The sequence below is a fragment of the Ailuropoda melanoleuca genome, chromosome 4 (genome assembly GCF_002007445.2).
Source record: "Ailuropoda melanoleuca isolate Jingjing chromosome 4, ASM200744v2, whole genome shotgun sequence".
NCBI classification, from domain to species: Eukaryota; Metazoa; Chordata; class Mammalia; order Carnivora; family Ursidae; genus Ailuropoda; species Ailuropoda melanoleuca.
This window is the reverse complement of record NC_048221.1, coordinates 85,855,364-85,871,456: the sequence shown is the minus strand read 5'-3', so window position 1 is coordinate 85,871,456 and position 16,093 is coordinate 85,855,364. Positions and strand designations below refer to the sequence as shown.

General features: G+C 37.7%; 1 protein-coding gene across 2 annotated transcripts in view; it reads right to left on the bottom strand.

Moving 5' to 3' along the window:
- The window catches only part of COMMD1 (copper metabolism domain containing 1), a 197,165-nt gene that overhangs the window by 124,027 nt on the left and 57,045 nt on the right, over window positions 1–16,093 (bottom strand). The gene's annotated exons all lie outside the window — the stretch shown is intronic.

Genomic DNA, 16,093 nt, shown 5'->3' with positions numbered 1-16,093 from the left:
GACTGGGGTTATGGGTTTTGGGGAAGAAGACCACAGAGGTCAATTGCCATTCTCATCATACCTTATCAAGGGTACATGCTATCAACATGGCTTATCATGGTTAATGACACCTGGATGAGGTAATTTTGTCAGGTTTCTCCACGCTAAAATAATTTTTCCAACTTCCTACACTCTCCTCTTTGGAAGGAGTCACTATGAGAGGCCCACACTTAAGGAACAGGAAGTTATGCTCCACCTCCTTAAGGACAAAGCACCTACATAAATCATGTGGAATTCTATACGAGCCTATAATGTTTTAAAGTATACAAAAAAAGATAAGAGGCATCTTGCTTCCCTTTCTTCCCCCACAGCTCTCACACACAAAGGGAAAGAAAATATCAAAGTCTTTATCACTGTTAAAATTAGAGTTTTTAAATTTTTTTTAAAAAGATTTTATTTATTTATTCGACAGAGATAGAGACAGCCAGCGAGAGAGGGAACACAAGCGGGGGAGTGGGAGAGGAAGAAGCAGGCTCATAGCAGAGGAGCCTGATGTGGGGCTCGATCCCATAACGCCAGGATCACGCCCTGAGCCGAAGGCAGACGCTTAACCGCTGTGCCACCCAGGCGCCCCGTAGAGTTTTTAAATTTTTAAAAAAATTTTTAGCACTTCCCAAATTTTCTTTAATGAGCATTTTCTACCTAGATAATGAGATTTCTTTTACTTTATTTTTTTTTAAGATTTTATTTATTTATTTGAGAGAGAGCGCAAACACAAGACAGAGAGAGAGAGAGAGAAGCAAAAGCAGGGTGAGGGGGCAGAGGGAGAAGCAGACTCCCCACCAAGCAGGGAGCCCGATGCAGGACTCTAATCCCAGGTCTCTCGGATCTTGACCTGAGCTGAAGGCAGATGTTTAACCAACTGATCCACCCAGGCGCCCAGATTTCTTTTACTTTAACCATGCCTATAGTCATTATAATGTAAGAATTATTATTTCTCCAGTTTTATTCCATATCAAAAATATAATAAATCTAGATTAATATGAATGGTTCTTAGAGCACCTGGGGGGGCTCAGTCCGTTAAGCTTCTGCCTTTGGCTCAGGTCATGATCCCAGGGTCCTGGGATCCCACCCCATATGGGGCTCCCTGCTCAGATGGAAGCCTCCTTTTCCCTCCCCATCTCCCTCTGCCCCTCCCCCCTGCTCCCTGCTCTTTCTCTCTCTCTCTTCCTCAAATAAATACAATCTTTAAAAAGAAGAGGAGAAGAGAAGAGAAGAGAAGAGAAGAGAAGAGAAGAGAAGAGAAAAGAAGAGAAAAGGAAAGGGAAGGAAAGGAAAGGAAAGGAAAGAAAAAAAAGAAAAGAAAGGAAAGGAAAGGAAAGGAAAGGAAAGGAAAGGAAAGGAAAGGAAAAGAAAAGAAAAGAAAAGAAAAGAAAAGAAAAGAAAAGAAAAGAAAGAAAAGGAAAGGAAAGAACAATCTCGGTTCTCATGATCAGGAAGAATAAATATTAGGAACGTGAATTCAATGACCCAAAGCACTATTTTTTAAAAGTTTACCAAACATAAGTGATAAATGTAATCTCACAACTTACAGCTATTTTTAATGAACTAGATAAAATATTGTCAAAGATAAATAATAAACTTCTAGGATAAGTATCTTATTGACCAAAGTACAAGATGACCTTGAATTCAGGTAATTATATTTTCCTAAGAATGAAAAAAAAATTAATTATAAGAAATTTTCTTTGTCATGATCAGCATTGCTGGTAACTCATATACATACTTAAAAAAAAAAAAGGCAGAAAATCCTCATCCACAAATAGTATATTTAACATTCTCACACTGTAAATAACTAAGTCTTCTACCAGTCATATTATATGTTGGGTTTTTAATACTGTAAGGAAAAAAATATTGCTGGAATATGGCAAGTGAGTTGTCTGAACAAAGGATAGTTATTTCTTTAGTGGCTACGGTCATGTCTAAGAAAAAAAGAATGATTATTAATTAAGATAATATATGAAATATAAATACTTGCTTCTCCAACCACTTAGTGGAACAGTAATTAAGGATTTCAAAAAGCTATGCACTCTCCTAATCTCCATTAAGTAAGTAAACTGGAACACATCATGCAGATTTAAATTCATCAACGCTTCTGAAGAAAACACACTGACAAGCATAGAAGGCTACCAAGAACTAACAATAGTTCACCCCCATAGAAATTACTCATGGTAACCAAAACAAAACTTTACTTGTCAACAGTTCTGTCAAGGTTCCAAGAATTTGCTGATAAAATGTGTAGTTAAGCCTGTAAACTACAGAATGCTGCCAGTTGTTAGCACAAAGGAATTAAGACCTTGAAAAATTAATTTGCCTCTAGAGATGATTAATATTAGCTGTTAGTAAAGGGTCTTAAAGAGAATGTTTCTTGTCCTGATTTATTCCATCAGCATTTTTTCTGTCAGAAATATATACTTACACAATAAAAGACCAAACATCAGGTAAAAAGAAGAGTTGAATTTCTATAATCTCCTGAAATTATAATAAAATTATATAATGAGCTAAAGCAAGTGAAACTGTCTAAAAAACAGTTTAAATATTAGCATTTTCTAAAGCTCTTGAAATTTTTCTTATTTTTATTTTTTTAAAGATTTTATTTATTTATTTGAGAGAGAGAGAGAAAGAGAGAGAAAGCACGGGCAGGTGGAGGGACAGAGGCAGAGGGAGAAGCAGACTCCCTGCTGAGCAGGGAGCCCACAATGTGCTCGACCCCAGGACCCCAGGATCATGACCTGAGCCGAAGGCAGATGCTTACTACTTTATCCCTGAAGAAAAAGATGATAATCTGATATGGAAACCCTCCTAAATTAGTCACAATTCAATTATGAATATTTGCAGAATTCGTATTAGCCCATTCAGTTTTATGACATCACTTAGTTATCACCATATAATCACTGAGTTTCCACCACCTATCAGGCCCAGTCCTAAACTCTCAAATAAAATAAATAACATATGAACCTGCCCTTGAAGAGCATTCAATCTACTGTGTTAACCAAAAGCATCTTTGGCTTTCCCAATCTGCCAGAAAATCTAGAGCAATGATGCCCAAAGTACAACTGGCAAACCAATGCCAGCCCACAAACTTTATTACCAGTCCTTTATGATGTGATTATAGAAACGGATAGTAAACATTTAAAACTTCTGTGGTAATGTGATGGTAATTTTATGAATTTTATGTCAATTAATCTAATAAAATAACTAGAGCTTATAATTTTCTATATTTTTGGTGAGAAATCGAAAAAATATTTTAAAACAACACACACATGCACACACACACACCCATACACACACATGCATACACACACACACACACACACACACACACACACACAAAACTAGTCCTCAATGTACATTATTTAAGAAGCACTAAGATTGGCTGGGGGGTGGGTGGGTGGCATGGGAAGGGAAGGGTCAGTCCAAGATGGTGGTGAAAGAAGGTCCTAAGCTTAGCTCCTCCCACAGAAACACCAAATCTGTATCTCCATATGGAAAAATTCCCTGTGAAAAATAACTGAGAACTAGTTGAACCGCTCCTCCACATCAACAGATAAAAGGACCACACTAAGAATGGTAAGGGAGACAAAGACACAGTCTTGCCAAAAACCCGGGTTCACTGGCATGGGAACCAACAATAGGGAGGGATCTCACATATGGGAGTTTCCCCCCGAGGAGCAAGGGGTTTCTGCCCCAAGTCAGGAAACCCAGCCTTTAGAACCTACACTGGAGAGAACACACTCCAAAACATCTGGCTTAGAAAACCAACAGGGCTTACATACTAGGGACCCAAAGGGCTACGGGGAACTGTAGCTCTCCTTTTAAACTGCACATATGCAGTCGCACTTGTCCCAGAACCCACTGCAAAAGTAGCAGTTTAAAAAATGCCTAGACCATATGTGAAGAAGATTCATTTACTAATCTTAAAGCATCTGCTGGAGAGACAGGGTAAAGCTGATACTCTCTTTAGAGACAGAAGTACTGGAGGATGTCATTTTTACCTTCTCCCTATGTCCTGCTGGGACAAGTGGGTATGCAATCATGTGGCACCATCCCACTGCCTTGTTAAGGCCAGTGGGAGCAAAAGGGTGCAGCACTTCCCAGATCCCTGGCAGGGGTAAGTGGACCCAAAGTGTCAGCATTCTCTCACTCCCCTGTTTAAAGCCAGTAAGCTTGGGCAGCTGCAGCACTCCCCTGCTCCCTGATTGGGACCAGCAAGCACAAATGGTCATGGCATTCTCTCACACCCTTGCTAAAGCCCTAAAGCTGGCAGGGGCACAGCCAAGGCACTCTTCCCAATGTACCACTGAAGCTGGTGGGCATGCAGTCAAGGTATACCCCTTCTACCTTGCTGAAGCCAGTGAGCTTGCCCTACTCCCTATGCTCTCTGCCTATTCCATTAAAGCCGACACACATGCAATCCACACAGGAGACACCCCTTGATCACCTGGCCTTGGTGGACAAGGGGGTGTGTGTTCAAGAGCTCCACAGGACAGCAGTAATCAGAAAGACAGTTCTTGGTAGTGTCCAGGGCACTGCAGAAACAGCAGACAAAAACACACTCCCAGTCTTCCTGAAGCACTAGTTCAGAGCCTCGGTCTGAGCAGATTCAGGTCTGCCACACATTCTATAGAAGCTACTGAGGTCCTCTCGGAGAATGTAAGAAGGGAGACACCATCCTTGCACGCATGGTGGGTGGATGGGTGTGTGTGAGAGAGAGAGAGAGAGAGAGAGAACGAACACAGGAATACTACTCACCCATAACAGAAAAAAACGAAATCTTGCCATTTGCAATATGGATGGACCTTGAAGGAATTAGGCTAAGTGGAATATGTCAAACAATGAAAAACAAATACCATGATTTCACTTGTATGTGGAATCTTAGAGAAAAAAATGAACAAAATAAAACGAAAATCACAGTAACAGAGAACAGAATATTGGTTGGGGAGTAGGTGAAACAGATGAAGTAGTCAAGAGGTACAAAATTTCAGTTACAAAGCAAGTAAGTCATGGGATGCAAAGTACACCATGGTGACTACAGTCAATAATACTGTAAACCATTCTTGAAAGTTGTCAAGATAATAAATCCTAAAAGTTAAACTTTATATGGTGACAGCAACTAGATTTATGGTGGTGATCATTATGTAATGAATACAAATGTTGAATCAATATGCTATACACTTAAAACCAATATAATGTTATATATCAATTATAAATCAATAAAAAATAAATTTAAAGAAGCACTGCACTGAGAATAAACATACTGGAAGGTTCTACTGTCTTTGCAATTTAGCTCAGCTGCATTTTAAAGTAAAACTACTTATATAAAACTTCATCAACTAATAGCTAATTGGACCCATTTCCACTTATAATAAAAATCCTGGGGGTGCCTGGGTGGCTCACTCAGTTAAGTGTCCAACTCTTGATTTCGGCTCAGGTCATGATCTCAGGATTGTGAAATCAAGCCCTGTGTCAGGCTCCGCACTGAGCATGGAGCCTGCTTAAGATTCTCTCAAAAAAAAAAAAAAAAAAAATTCTGGTTACATTTGAACAAAGGAAAAAAAGGTACCACAACACTATGAAGTAAATAAGGTGCTGGCTATGGACAAGCTGGAAAGATTAAAGTAAAAACTAAAAATAAGAAAAGAGAAAAACGCTATTACTCTTCACTGAGGAGAAAGGAAAATATTTCAAGTTGACAGCAAATTTATAAACCTATATATCTATCCCTGGCTCTTCTTGTAGGAAAAAAAAATAGCTAGAATCATTTAGAATTTCTCAACTTATACAATGCATCAGTTGAAAATTGCCAATATCAGTCAGTTAAACATCTGCTTTCAGCTCAGGTCATGATCCTAGGGTCCTGGGATGGAGCCCCATGTCAGACTCCCTGCTCACCGGGGAGCCTGCTTCTCCCTTTCCCTCTGCCACTCCCCCTGCTTGTGCTCTCTCACTCTCACTCGAATGAATAAATAAATAAATAAAATCTTTTGAAAAAAGAAAAAAAAAAGAAAATTGCCAAAAAAGGCCAAAAAAGGAAACTGCAGCAAAAAATGAGCTATGGAGTGGATAGACAAATTCATTCCTCACAAATCTGTGTAATTAGTCCTATTTATTGCCATCTGTGCAATGAAGTCTCTGTTTATCTGATGTCTCTAAGCCCTGGGAAATTACTGGAGCCTTGGTACACAAAGTCCAACCTTGTTCAATTTGACAGAACTAAAAACAGAAGTTAAATTATATTTCAAAGACAAATTCTTATTTCCCATTTTAATATACAATTGACTAGTGCTTCTGTTGGGAATTACTGCCAAATTCTGCAAAGTAATTTAACAAATTTCCATATTAAAAAAACAAGAAACTAATTTGGTTTCATAAAACAAAAATTTGGTCAATGACAGACTCACCTACAGCACCTCTGGACACATTTTAAAGCTGATTGAATTGTGCGCCTAATAACAGACACTGTACAAGGAACTTTACAGTTTACCGGCTGCTCTAATGTTCCACAAAGGGAGACAGTTGAACATTTAACCAAGCCCAAATGTGGTGATAGAGAGCCAGGCAGGAATGAGAAAAAATAAAAGTACACAGTGTATTAGAGTATGGAATCTGGTTAAACACATTCACATAGCATGTAATAGAACACTCATGACAACTAAAGACTGAACATCCACAATTTCAAAACAACCTTAAGCAACTAGGAAGGTTTTGATACACAGCAGTTAGTCTCTGCTCAGATAGGAATTTTCATCATGTGTTTTAGGAGGTATGCTTAGCTAGTAAGCAAACCTAGTCAACTTCCTGGCATTTTTCAGGGCAGCTTTATGGAATTTACTTGCTTCCTTAATGAAATCAAGTCTTAAAACTTCATTACCAGCAATTTATTTACCTTTTTGTATGCCTGAAAATTCTTAGTAAAGTTTTTTTAAGGTAAAAAAATTAACAAAATACTGAAAATTCCCCACCTGGCTTTTTAAGATCTTTCTTGGTCATATACAAGACTTCATAAACTTTATTCAGAGTTATCAACTGATCACCAACTATTTACCAGGGGTTCATAATGCTTGACATCATGTTAAAATACCTACTCACACTGTGTTTACAGTCTAGTGAAAGGCCTACAGATCATCTATGATTTTCTGTGTTGCAACAGTTTTACTCTTGGTAGCTAGACCTAGCATACAAATCAAACTGCTAATATAAACGGTCTTCTCTGTTAAATAAGATAACTTATAATAGTCAACTTGAAATTACAGAAATTAAAAAATATGTATTTCAGAACATTTTTACATGAAATTTCAATGTTTGTTTCCATATTAATAAAAACCTAATCATAGTAATTTCAAAATTTTTCATTATGGCCATCTACAGCAAAGTAAATACACCTAGCCACCTGCTATTCTAAATATTTACAGAACATTTATTTACATGTCAAACACTCTAAAGCAACTAGCTGAAAACAGAAAACTCAAGTAATAATGGGTATTTAACCTAGCCAGCACCCCATCAACAAACCCTGGTGCAAGACTGAGTTACCATTCTAGAGTGACCCAGAGGGCTCCGGACTCAACAACTCTAGGCACAACTCAGGGTAAGGGACTCATTCTGAAAACTGAGAGATGAAGTGTAATTCTATATACTGAATGACAGGGTACCCAGCTTCCTTCCCTTTCATTTGCAATGCAAATTTTACAATGGCACAATGCTTCACAAGGACACAACTTCAGAAACTAGCCATGCAGCTGGAGGATTCCAAGCCACATAGTCTTCAGACCAACTGGTTATATAGACATTTGAGGATTCCCACTACCCTCTTAAATTCAATAATTCAGCAGAACAAGTCACAGAACACAGAAAAGCACTATACTTTAGTTTTACTATATAAAGAAAGGACATAAAATCAAGACTGGGCAAAATAAAAGATGCATAGGGCAGGGTCTAAGAGAGTCCCAAATGCAAAGTTTCCGTATCTTCTCCTGAGAGAGTCAAGATGCACCACCCTCCAGGCACATCAATGTATAACAAGACACACACAGTATTGGATTGCTTTTTTTTTTTTTAAAGATTTCGTTTATTTATTTGAGAGAGAGCAAGCACAAGTGGGGGGAGGGGCAGAGGGAGAAGGAGGGGAAGCAGACTCCCCAGTGAGCAAGAAGCCTGACATGGGCCCCAATTCCAGGACCCTGAGATCACTACCTGTCAGATGCCTAACCAAATGAGCCACCCAGGTGACCCACACAGAGTATTGTTTGTCAGGAAAACTCACCCTAGGATAAAAAGTCCAGAGTTTTTATTAGGGTTTCAGTACAAAGGCATGGTTGATTAAATCACTGGCCATTTGATTTAACTCAATCTCCAACCTCCCTCTTCTCCCTGGAGGTGGGGCTGATAACATATGGGTCAAAGCTCTAACCCTCTAACCAAGTGATTGGTCTTTTTGGAGTTAAAAGCCCCTGTCCAGAGTCCTCTCACCATAAACATCTGGGGGCTCACTATGAGTCACCTTGATAGTAAAAACTATCAAGTCTGGTCTGAGAGGCCTACTATTAGTAACAAAAACACTCCTTTTCACTCCAGAAATTTCAGGATTTAAATCCTCTCTCCCAAGAACTAAGAGCAATGACCAACCAAATACTTCATCATATAACAGGTTCCAAGAAAATTGGCAAGGAGACTTCTGGAGTATTGGAAGATTCCTCTCTACAGAACAACCTGACCAAAAATGGACTTATAGAGGGGCACCTGGCTGGCTCAGTTGGTGGAGCATGTGACTCTTGATCACAGGGTTGTGAGTTCAAGTTCCATACTGGGTAGACAGATAACTTAAAAAAAAATAATAAAATTAAAAAAAAAAAAAAAGAGGGGCACCTGCATGGCTCAGTCAGTTAAGCATCTGCCTTCAGCTCAGGTCATGACCCCAGGGTCCAGGGATCAAATCCCACATCAGGCTCCCTGCTCAGTGGGGAGCCTGCTTTTCCCCCTCCCTCTGCCACTCCACCCCACTTGTTCTCTCTCCCTCTCTCTCTGTCGCTCTCCCTCCCTCAAATAAATAAATAAAATATTTTTTAAAAAGAATGGACTTATAGATACTGACTGCAGGGTACATACATGAGCACCTTATAACTAAGTTCAGTAGGACATAAGCCCCACTCATACTTACAAGGCTTTCAATTAATCTTTTAACGCACCACTCTTAAATATTAACAATAGTAAAGACGCACCAAATATTTGAGGAAAGCATCTCACATGAAAGACCAAAATAAACAGAGAAAAAAGAAATTCAAAAAATAGAAAATTCAGGGGCGCCTGGGTGGCACAGCGGTTAAGCGTCTGCCTTCGGCTCAGGGCGTGATCCCGGCGTTGTGGGATCGAGCCCCACATCAGGCTCCTTCGCTATGAGCCTGCTTCTTCCTCTCCCACTCCCCCTGCTTGTGTTCCCTCTCTTGCTGGCTGTCTCTATCTCTGTTGAATAAATAAATAAAATCTTTAAAAAAAAAAAATAGAAAATTCAGGAAACTTTTTTAAAATAAAAAAATGGCCTATTACTAACATCAGAAATACACAAGGAACCGCCCATATAACAAATACTAACCCCTTTTCAAGGAACATTAAAGAACAACTAAGAATTCCTGGAAATTAATTAAATACAGAAATAGAAAATTCAAAAGAGGCCAGTTGAGAAATTTTTCAGAAAGTTGCTGAAAAAGGCAAAGACATAAAAACATAGGAAAAATAAAAAGATCAAGAACATGAAAGGAATCTGGCAAGAAGGCCTATCCCTGAGTTCCAAAATTAGAAAAGAAAAAAAAAATGGTGTGAAGGAAATTAGATTTCTTACAACTAAAGGACATGTGTTTCTAAATTCAAAGTGTACAGATTATGGGCAATATTTCTCAGCCATGAAGAAGTTAACCAATTCACTAATAGTGCTTTTATGTAACCTAAAGAAAGCTGCCAGTTTCCCCATCTGTAAAATTGAGAAATGTCAAGCTTGCAGTGCTATAAGAATTAAATAACATTTATAGTGTCTGCCCTAAGGTTCAACAAAACTAGGGTTTCAAAAAATATTAATTGCCTTGCCTTATTCCTATTAACCATGCATTATTTCTTACAAATAAAAATTTTCTTTTTCCAATACTCATAGTTATGTTCTATAGCCTATATAAGATTTCCAATGTATCATACATCTCTTCCTTGTCTTAGCATCATTTCCTTTCCTGAGAATCTTTACAAATTAAAAAAAAAAATTAGTATCACCATTTTTATGTAAGACTTTAAGATTTCAATACATAAAGAGGGGAAGGATATGAAAAGACAATTCACATGAGAGAATATACAAATAATAAACACTTGGGGAAACAACAGTATTAAGACAAAAGCATTAATATGGGAGGAAAATGTTTTCCTCAACCCTTTTAGGTTCCCTGCCTGGATCTGAAAATTAAACTAAAAAAAACAAATTCAGAAGAAAAAAGCACAAATTTATTTAACGTAAGTTTTACATGACATTGGAGGCTTCATAAGAAAATGAAGGTCCCTTCCCCCTGCAAAAATAAAAAAAAGGAAAGGGAAGGGAAAGAAAGGAAAGGAAGGTCCAAAGAAAGAGAACAGTCAGATCTGTGTACTTTTATATTAGGTTTGATGAAGAGTGGACATTCATGGAGGAATATGATATGTTAAGGAGTTAAGAAGTAATTGCAGTAAACTGTTGGAAACAGTGAGGCCTGTTCATCAGGATTCTTTTTGGCATCCCTTTGTCTTCGGACACAAGAATGCTCCTTTCATCTGGGTTGAGAGAGGGCACCTGTCGCATGGTTAACGGCCTGTTTCAGGGAAGAAGGGCAAGGGAGAGGTCAGAGTGACCTTCCTGCTCTGCCTTTTTTCAAACTCCTTTAGCTTAAAATAATAAATACGCCAATATGCCACATTTTGGGGCAGCATGTCCTGAACCCCAACACAGATTTATGAAATCTTATGATACCTGTAACATTAAATGAACAAAAACCACACAAAAAAATAATGTTAGGGGCACCTGGGTGTCTCAGCCATTGGGTGTCAGCCTTTGGCTTGGGTTGTGATTCTGGGGTCCTGGGGTCAAGCACCAGGTCGGGCTCCCAGCTTAGTGGGAGGACCGCTTCTCCCCCCTCCCACCCCCCTGCTTTTTGTTCTCTCTCTCACTGTTTCTCTCTCTGTCAAATAAATAAATAAAACCTTTAAAAAAAAGTGGATTTCTGTTTAAAATATTAACAATAATAATAATAATAATTTTAAACAATACTGGCCAAAACAATAAAGCCGGTACAGAGAGTTATTTACGAAGTGGAAAAACCTCATGGAAAATAACATGACAAAAGACAATATGTTCATGAGCTTTCATCTAATAACCCAATCCTAAGAAATAAACCAAATATATAATTCAACAGAAGCAAAAACTATGTATAAAAACACTAATTGAAAGGTTATCCAGGGGCACCTGGTGGCTCAGTCATTAAGCATCTGACTTTGGCTCAGGGCATAATCCCAGGGTCCTGGGACCGAGCCCCGCATTGGGCTCCCTGCTCCGCTGGGAGACTGCTTCTCCCTCTGGCTGCCACTCCCCCTGCTTGGGCTCTCTCTCTCTGACAAATAAATAAATAAAATCTTTAAAAAAAAGAAAAAAGAAAAAAGAAAGGTTATCCATAAGAAATTCCAGACATAATCCAAACATGTACGAAACAAGTAAAATATAAGTACAATAAAATGTTAAATGGTCAATAAAAATAATTACTAACACTAATAGAACCATGAAAAAAGGTATTTCTAAACCAAAAAACTATTTAATTTCTAATTTAATATTCTGATAGCAGGATAACAAAAATAAGGTCTGTCCCCAGAAAATCTAAGATGGAACTCTGCATTTAGTATAAAAACCAGATTAAGGGGTGCTTGGGTGGCACAGTCAGTAGAGCCTCCGACTCTTGATTTCAGCTCAGGTTACGAGACAGAGCTCCGAGCTGGGCCCCGTGCTCAGCATGGAGTCTACTTAAGTTTGTCTGTCCCTCTCCCTTTGCCCCTAAGCCCCACAAGCACTCTCTCACGCGCACTCTCTCTCTCTAAAATAAATAAAACTTTTTTAAAAATCAGATTACAATTTATATATTATGACTGCCACTACATAAAAATTAATGTTAACGTGTAAACAAAGACCAGAAGAATTATTAAAATGAAAGCTTCTTTGGTAGAGGGGCACCTGGGTAGCTCAGCTGGATGTGTCCAACTCTTGATTTCGGCTCAGGTCATGATCTCAGAGTAATGGGATCAAGTCCTGCATTGGGCTCTGCACTCAGCAAGGAGTCTGCTTGTACCTCTCCCTCTGATTCTCCCCCCACTCTATCTCGCTATAATAAAGAAATAAATTTAAAAAAATAAAACCTTAAAAAACTGCTTTGGTAGAATGATGAATTTGTGGAAAGTTAGGGACTCCTAGGCGGTTCAGTCGGTTAAGTGTCTGCCTTTGGCTCAGGCCATGATTCCGGAGTCCAAGGACTGCGCTCTTTGTCAGGCTCCCTGCTCAGCAGAGAGTCTGCTTCTCTCTCTACCTCTGCCCCTACCCCCCCCCAACTCATGCACTCTCTCTCTCAAATAAATAAATCTTTAAAAAAATAAAAAATAACAAAAAAAAGAAATTGTGAATAGTTAATCTTTCACCAAAATTGTCATGAATAGTTTTAAGGGTCTATATTTTTCCAACTGCAGTATAATATGAACCAGTCTTCATGATTTTAATGAAACCAATTTAATGAATTACTGCCTGCTTCTAAGCAATTTCTGCCCAAACTCTTAAAAATTTTAATATGCCTCAGTTTATCTTTGAACAGTTTGGGTGTCAGAAGAGGAATCTAAGAGAGACCACTGACAGTCCCAGTGAGCGATGACTAATGAAACCGTGTTAAGTACCCACTGAGCCCATATGCTCACTGGTTTCTCCCTGGATCTGGGTCGTAAATAAGTCCCTCTGGGATATTTGGGTTCCACAGCTTTTGTGTTATAACCTCTCAGACTCTTATTAGAGCATTTCTTTGTCCAGACTGGGTCCAGAGTCACACTGGGTCCAATAAACGAGACTGGGTCCAGTATGAGGCCTCAGAAAAATAAAATTTTATTTTATGGAAAAAAAGACAGAGAGAAAACAAGCTCCTCTGAGTCCAAAGAGTCTAAGGTCTCTTCCACCTGGGACTCCAGCTAACTGTATGTATAAAAATTATAGGCCTAGACCTGTGTTTTTCTAAACAAGTGGGTTAACTTTACCAAAGATAATCTTGAATTACAGTGGCCAGAGTGGAAAACTTTTAATCTAGATAAATTTATTCACTTATGAGGTACCCTAGAGATAAAAGCATCTCAGCCAGGGTAGAGAGATTATTTTTCTTCCTCTTTATTTTCTGATGACCAGGATAGGACCTACTAAGACACCTGAGTCACTCTGAACCCTACAAATGAGATCCTGGGGAAACTGGCAAAAGCCAGAAAAAGGTAAAAAACTCTTACCATAGAAGCTCTCTCGATCTCTGTCTACAGTGAGTCAAGAGAGGAAGGTAAAATTTCACACTGTCCCTTCCTTTCCAAATTCATACTTTGTGCATTTGATTTGGGGGTACTCATTATTTATCAACCCTTTCCTACTCAGGAACAGCAGTTAGTTTCTTCGTCTTGTTTTGCGTCCTGTGAACTTGGCTTACCTTTCAACATGTCTGGGCATGTAGTCCAGCAATTCTTGTATGTGCAAGCAGCTTAACCACAAAGTTGGGGACCCCCAAGAATTTGACCAGATGGAAGCAACACAACTGCAGCTAGTAACGTATGAACGGCTGCCAGCTCTCATAGGAACTATCTACGTCTTTCTTTGTTTTAGTTATCTTTTGGAATGGCTCTGGATCTTGGGAAGACTGCATCTTTTGTACCCTCTCTGGGGACACCTCTTGTGTCCAGGGTTAAGCCATAAAAGGCTTATTGGCTTTGGTTTAGAGTCATAGAACAGATACGCCTGTGGTCTAAAAGAAAAAGGGAAAAATAATAATTTTTTAAAAAGAGCTCAGTACTACAAGGAATATTTTGTCTGGACAAAATTTGATAATAAGATATTTGAAAAGATTTTTAATGAGCTCTATGGACAGAAATGGCCAAACTGGAAATTGATATTCAGATACTGATAGAAACTTTTGTTTTAGGCCTTCTCCCCTAAGATAAAAAACGCACAGCGGAATCTTTTGAATTCCTTATTTTGGAAATCTCCCCAATTTAAAGAAACAAATTGAAGATAACATACTTGGATGAGTGGGTGAGCCCAACAATATCACTCAGGTTGCAACCCAATTCTTTGAAGAATTAAAAACAGCTGCCCTTGTCTTACAAATCATATCCTTAGAAGAACAGAAATCCAACTCTAGACGCAATTCAAAACGTACTTATTCTTTTTCTCAATCCCAAATCTCCCCTATTCATCTCAAAATGTTTGCAGATATTGTAAAAGATCTGACCATTGTAAACAAAACTCCTTTTTGGAGAAAACTTACAATCTTTCCCTGTGCCTTTGAAATGTAAATGATCTACCTGTCCTTCTGTACAAACTAAAAGCCATCTCTCTGAAATGCAAACTTCAGGGAGATCATTCTTATCACAACAAAAAGCAAGCTATTTGGAAACTAGGTGAATGAAAACTGTTAAAAGTCTTCTCTACAAATAGTAAAAAGCTTAAGCCATCTGAGCAGGTTATCTTATTTCATCTGCCAGAAACACAATTTGGATCCAACTGTTCTTTTATAAACTACTGAGCTTTGTATTATTGTACCTGTCCCCTAGCTAAAATTTTAAAATGAAAGCTACAAAATATCTGCATATGTCTGTGTTTATGTATGCCTATATATGTATGTTATAGATACGTGATTTTTCTAACTCCAAATGGTACTGTCATAATTAATTTATAAAAGAGCTCTATTTAATTGGCTTAAAGAAAAATAAGTGCTTATAAATTAAGTATTGTCTCAGAAATATAGAAACTAACCCAAATGTTTTTCAAGTTCATATGACCTAGGATAATCTTCGGTAAATAAAGGCTAGCTTATGTTTGTTGGCTTAATTAAAACAGGCACATCTTTAGGCTTATCAACATTAAATATAATGTAGACATACAATTTTTATTCTATCTGGGTTTACTAAAAATTGAATAAGTCCATCTTATCTCTGTTACAGAATTTGTAAGCAAGAAACATAACTTAAGAAGATGGCTAGCTGTTTAATGTCTGATAAAACTTTCATGATTAAGTTAAACACAAGAACAAATACATTAAAAAGATGAAAGACAAAAATTTATAAATGAAATTTTCAATAATAATTATGTTTTATAGTATGTCCACTTAAAAAGAGTTTCCAAAATCTTTTTGATAACTTGAAACCTTAAAGTTATACCAAATCAAGTTAAGTGATAAATATTTATTGACAATCTAAATCATTCTCATATAAGATAAAATACTTAAACATTAATTACTGAACATAGGCTTATCTACTTTTGGCTCATTATTGAGGAACTAAAAATATTTGGGTCTATTAGTAAATATGTCATATGCTACACTGAAAAACTTACTATGAGGAAGATATATTTCTAGAAACTATGATGTATTTAAAAATTTGTGAACCCACACACTGCTTTGTGTAACATACTCCACAATTGCTTGCTTCTTAGTTTTCACTAGAAAGTAAGGTTTCTAAGAGTTAAGATTCTAAGTAATATATATAATTAAAACTACTGGAAATAATAAGGGTGAAAGGAAACAACTATGTACAAAAAGTTGGTAAAGAAAGTAGAATGAGTATTTGGGATAAAGAAAGTTATAAAGAATTTGTTCTTAAGGGAAAAGAATAATTTTGTCCTAAAATAGAATGACTGTATGTTACAGAACGGGAAAGAAGAAAAATATAGGCCAAAATCCAAATTGATATAAAAGAAAGTTGCAGAAAGTTGGTGGAGAAGGAATCTTGGTCAAGATGGCCAAGACCAAAAATAATTTTTCTGAGTTTTTAAAGA